The following is a 6,040-nucleotide window of genomic DNA, read 5'->3' on the forward strand; positions in this document are numbered from 1 at the left end:
AAATTGGGAATGGATCGATTTCACGGAATGACATTGAATAACAGGAAAGTTTTTGTGCGCCATGTTTGTAACCGTGCTTTGATTACATGTGGTACGGCGCTTGCCTACCTCGTTCTTAATATTGTGATGCCGAAAGAAGGGATAATTTGCCAGTCAGCAGTTTTATGGCATTCTTACATCACGAAGGGGGGCCGATGTCCCCGTTTTGGTGATGCTTGTTTCGTAAGTTTTCCTCCCCCACTGGCCTTCCCTCAGCTGTACACCACTTTCCATGTACTGCATTTACTTTTACTTCAGGGTTTGAGCTGGGCCCGATTTAAAATGGGGTTTTGTTTAATATGTCACTTGCAAAGCTGTAGAAAATTCTGAAATTTGCCAAAAATTGAACTGCTGAGCAATGTATTGTCACATTTGATGTGGTTTTCCCAGTTTGTGCTTTACATGCCTTGGATAAGTCCATTGGCGAGCATAGGCTAAATAGTATGAGTTTCTTCAAAAATGCTCTGGTAAATAATTAATTCAAACAAGTTTCACATATTTGTCAGGAGTAGTTATCAATGCACCACACTAAAGGCTCTAAAACAACTAAAAACTCAAAAGCAAAATGGGCCACAGCTGCTCATAAGAAAAATACTGAGATTTTCACCTGAAAGGTAGTAATACTGCATCTAAATTTGTAAATTTTGAGGCCTGTTTATTAGTCATGAGCCCTGTTTATTATTGCTTTTCTATTAATTTGTTCCAGTGCATTTCTTGAGCATCTTTCAGCACATGTATAAATTTGTCAGTACAATTTACAGTTATGCAAAATTGCACCATACAATTAATCTGGAAATATTGCTTTAGCCAATTAAAATTCTGTTTTTATAAAGCCTTTACTGATCAATTTGGATTATGATTCATATCTATTTTTAAAAATTAAAGTGCCATGTCACTGCTACCTGGGAGTAAGGCTATCAGCAGACTAATGTTATGCTGTCAAACCTTACCAGAAAGAAGTCAGGATTTGCAAAACATATACTGTGCATTTCAAGCTTATTGTCTTCAAGCTGACATCCACATATTGTCTATTGTTATCAAAATATATGGCAGATAAGGTAGGTCCACAGAGACTGGAGACTGGGCTCAAACTGAGTTACTGATGCTGCAAAGACCACATGGGAAGGGAAAACATTCCATGTAGTGTAAGCTGACTGCTTGATGGTAGGGCAAGTACTTCCTCACAAACCTCCTGACCTGAGGTTTGTGGGTATTCTGCTAGTGCTTCTTGCTACATTTGCACTTGTTCTTGCAGCAAACTCCTGAGCTCACAGAGATATGCTGCATGTGACAGCTAGAGCACAGTGGCCATTTCTGCCATTTAGCATCTGTGGTGCAGCATTGGCATCTCCTGGACACTGAGAGCATCTGAGTGGAGTACAAAATGGCCTCAGCAGCCATTGTGTCCTGAATCACCAGTATCTAACAAATGAGTATCTCTGAGTGTGCTTGATGCCTCACTTCTACAGGTACCTGGGCTGATCACTGTGGTGCCTGCTCTGGCTGCTTCTGTCCCAGCTCCTAAATCAGAGCTGATATCATCTGATAAATTTGACAAGAAGTGGGCTTCATTTGACTGTATTTCAGAAGTTTTGGCCAAAATGGTGTTTGCACATGTGCATGGGTGTACCTCCACTTAAGCTATGAGCTGAATGGTGTACCATGCATTTACAAGTTATGAGGTGCCTATATGCTTACTTGTGCAGGACATTGTAATATTTGCCAGACTGCTGTAGCTCAGTCATGGGCTTTGTAATATTTCACTGTTTAAAGTAATATTTTGTAGCAGGAAAGTTTTACATCAGCTTGTTTGAGAATAAATAAAGGGCACTTTTCTTTACCATGCTACCTCTGAATGCCATGGAGTGTGCAACCATCATGAAGTGTGCAAGGGCAGCCTGAGTTGAAGCTGCATTGAGGTTCAGCAAGCAGCACTGGAAATGTTTTTGATATTACAGTTGTCCTGAAGTCATTTACGGGCCAATTACAGGCATGGTCAGAAGTCAGACATGGTAGTGGACGGTTATGAGAAAAAACAACTGTTGGTTCCTCATGAAATGGAAACCATTAGCATGCATTCAAACAAGGAATCTGAAATGGGACCCCACCTATCCAAACAAAAATTTTGTCCTTGGTATACCACTAACACTGCAGCTGTCCATGGACATTCCTGTCCTGAAGCATTGGGATTATTGAAGCACATTCAGCCCAGTCCACTGTGGGCGACCCCTGTAGCCCTGCTGCCCGGTTACTGGAGCGGACTCCGCTTCCCAGCACGTGGCAGCCCCTGAATGGTCGCGGAGCACCGCGCGCCGGCGACCCGCGTGCCTCCTGGCCGCCGAGCTGCCGCCGGTGCCGGGGTGTACGGCGGCGGGTGGCGGCCGCCCGGGCAGGGGCGGCGCCCGGCGCGGCTGTTTTTGCGTGGTCGGGCGGGAGCTGCCGCTGCTGTTTGTTGACACGTCCCGAGCTGAACGGGCGACGGAGCGCCGCCCGCCGCTGGTCACGGACCGCGCTGGCATTGCCCGGCGCCTGACACAGCGGGCAGTTGTCACAGGTCACACCCGTGACTGTTGTCACCTGACACGGCGAACAGTGTTGTCACAGGCTGCGGCGAACTCCAGGATTTCAGTTTCTGGACGAGCTGCGTGCTATCTTTCCCATGGTATCCGATGCCGTTCGCGACTGCGAATGCCTGGGATAGGTCGCGTCTTTCACTGACGTCTCCTGATGTTCTATGGGTGCGGCTGACACCATTCAAACCTCGCGTGTCGTCTACTGGCAGCTGCAGACCACGTCACAGTCGATCTGACCTGGCTCAGGGGCGCGCCGGCCCAGCCCGCTCCCGACCTTAAACTCCTGCTGACAGCTTTCAGAGGCCACCCCGGCTTCAGTCATGGATGACTGGCTCACGGCACGCCGCGCATTATTCAGAGGTGCCAGTCATTGGTGCACCTGACACAGTCGACAGGGCTCAGTTGTCATGTCGCTCTCGGGTACGGAATGCCATTCCAGCAGCGCATTTGGGATGGGTCTGCGAGATGTGTTTTGAATCATGGTCTGATGATGATGACCAGATGCACACCATTCATAGGGATTGCTCACGTTGGCTTGCGCGGATAAGTGTGGTACAAGTCACGAGAAGTGCTCCAGTAACAATTTCTCATTATTGGTGTTGTCAAACAGTGCAACCAGTGGCAAAAAAAGAAAACCACGTAGCGTCATTGGGTTATGCGTAATATGCATGCCGTAATGTCTTCACACATTCTATACGCCATGATAACTGTTTTGCGAGTAGTATCCTATGACAGGGCGTCCGTGTCTTTGGTTTCTTGATGCAGATCTACGCGTGGGCCCGAACATTTCGAAACGCGGCCTGTCTTTCCAGGTACTTCCGGGTGAGAAGGGATCATTTGGGTTAACAACGGCCCATAATGTCACCCCGCCTGCCCTGCCGCGCACCTCGCCTACGTTGACAGTCCTAATGGCGGGTGGAGAAGGAAATTTGACCTCAGTCTCTGTAAATAGGCTTTTGGTGGGTACACAGTAGATTACAGTCTTGGTACGCCATCCATTTTTCACGATCTCCAGCAATTACCAGGTTCATTCTAGCTATGCCGGGGCGCAAGACCATACGCATACTGGAAGTATTTGCTCTGATGTGACACGGCACCACGTCGTCCCGTACTTTGATGTGACACGGCTCCACGTCGTCCCGTACTTTGATGTGACACGGCACCACGTCGTCCCGTACTTTGATGTGACACGGCACCACGTCGTCCCGTAGTTTGACCACGTCGTCCCGTACTTTGATGTGACACGGCTCCACGTCGTCCCGTACTTTGATGTGACACGGCACCACGTCGTCCCGTACTTTGATGTGACACGGCACCACGTCGTCCCGTAGTTTGATGTGACACGGCACCACGTCGTCCCGTACTTTGATGTGACACGGCACCACGTCGTCCCGTACTTCGCAACGCCGAGCCGTTTGTGTCGTTTTTGCCATGCGTCTAGCGACGAAGGCGGATCTGTGTATATAGTGTGCCCGGTATGTGTAAACAGAGCGCATGGGTCCGCCGCCGCCGGACGACCCTGTTATGCCGCTGTGGCAGGTCTGTGAAACCCCATGGAAGAGCTCGTCACTCGGGCTCGGGCCCAAGTCTCGCTGACGACGCGCGGCTATTGTGCTCAGAGGAATGCTGTCTACCGTTGTTTGGGACTTTGAGCTGAAATGTCCGGACTAAAATATCCGGGTTGTAGCTGGACGTCAGTCATGCAGAGCTTCGATTCACGATCACGTAGCATGTGTCATGCAGATAAGGCGACCATATGCTAGTTGAATTTTTGCATTATGCCTCCGTAGATTTGTGATTGGAGTTTTAAAGATTAAAGCCAGCAATGGACCTCTGACGTGATGGAACGGTACGATGTGTGGTCACCATGAAATTCCAAACTGTTTGATGACCATTTTATTGAATGATCAAGATTACTGTCAGTTTAAATTCATCACCTGCGGTATTTTTAGCGCAAGTGATCGTCATTCCGGTAAAAAAAAAATGACGGAAGGTTGATGGCGTTTGGTGGTGACGGCTCAACTTGTCGATTTCCAATGAGGGTAACGTCAGTACCTCTGCGTCAGACATTGATGCACTCCTTGGACAACCGATCAATAACGTCGTCATCCTTCAAGCACTAACTTTGGGGTTGAACTTTGGCTTTGACATATTTGTGTGTGATTCGATACTAGTAACTACTTTAGGAACGCTCATGTGGTGCATTTTGATGACCATGCCGTCTCTAAAGCGGGGCTTGATGCGCGGGTCCAGGTTACTGTGATGCTAATAGCTTCGGCAGAAAAGTTCCGTTCATGGTTAAATGTTTCGGCTTCAGGAGGTTTATCAGCGCGCATATGCGTTCCCTGTTTAAGTTATCGGTACCAGACCCATCGATTTGTAACAAAGGTTTGATAGTCACGGCAGTCCGGCGGCGATTGGCGCTGTCGCATTTAGCTCTGTTCCTCTGAAAATCTCCAGATGCGTTGGCCCAGCACTGTCTGGACCTAATCCAACGAAGGATTTGTTATGCACGAGCCCCGTGCCCCGCCCGCTGTTATTGGCAGGTGGTGGTTGACCAAACACCTGGTTGGAGTGCAAATGTCAGAGAAGTGCGGTTTTTAACGAGGCTCGGGAAACCTAGTGGGCTTATCTTTACCAACGGCTTAAACAAATGACAGGTCTGTTAGAACATCATATTTAAAGTCTGATTTATGCGTATGAGGCATTATACATGCTGCGTGTTTCTTAACTTGTCAAAGAGGTGTATTTTTGCATATTATCCTGTCGTTTTCCTGTAAAGTAGAAGATGGACATTGCGATATCTGTAAACATAACTGGTTTGATGACAAGCAGAACGTTTGACTGATCGCAAAGTCTGTCAGCGAGTGCCGTGTTCTCCGACTGAGCACTTGCGCTCGCTACGAGAGTCCCAGCGCGCCGGCTGGCAGGACTCCTCGGCCGCTAACCGGGGCGTCCGACTCAGCTATCTGGCGGTGAAAGGCCGGCTGGCCGGCCGGGTGGGCGGCCGGGCGGGCGGCCGTCGGCGCTGCGGTCCGTGCCACCCTCCGTGCGGCGCCGGAATCGGCGGCTCCGGTGACGCCAGGGCGCTCGGGGCCGGCCGTCGAACGGGTGCTGCCCGCTGCCTGGCCGCGGCACCGCGCGGGGCAGAGAGGTGGCGAGTGATGGCCGCTGGTGAGCGCGGCGCCAGGCTCGTTTGGCACGGGAAAGGTGGATTGATCAGATCTTTATGACGGGAAAGGTGCTCTGCCTGTGATGAAGCGGATTTAGGTATGGGGAACGGCATCCCAGTACCCGTCGTGAACGCCACCATGAAAGGCTCTATAAGAGACCCGCTGCAACAAAAACGAAGGCTGTTCTTTATTTGTTGTTGCTGTTTTGCGGGTCTCATGACGTGAATGTCCCTGAGACGAAGAGTAAACACGTCC

Source organism: Pollicipes pollicipes, unplaced genomic scaffold, assembly GCF_011947565.3.
Source record: "Pollicipes pollicipes isolate AB1234 unplaced genomic scaffold, Ppol_2.1 Scaffold_7261;HRSCAF=8764_pilon_pilon_pilon, whole genome shotgun sequence".
NCBI lineage: Eukaryota > Metazoa > Arthropoda > Thecostraca > Pollicipedomorpha > Pollicipedidae > Pollicipes > Pollicipes pollicipes.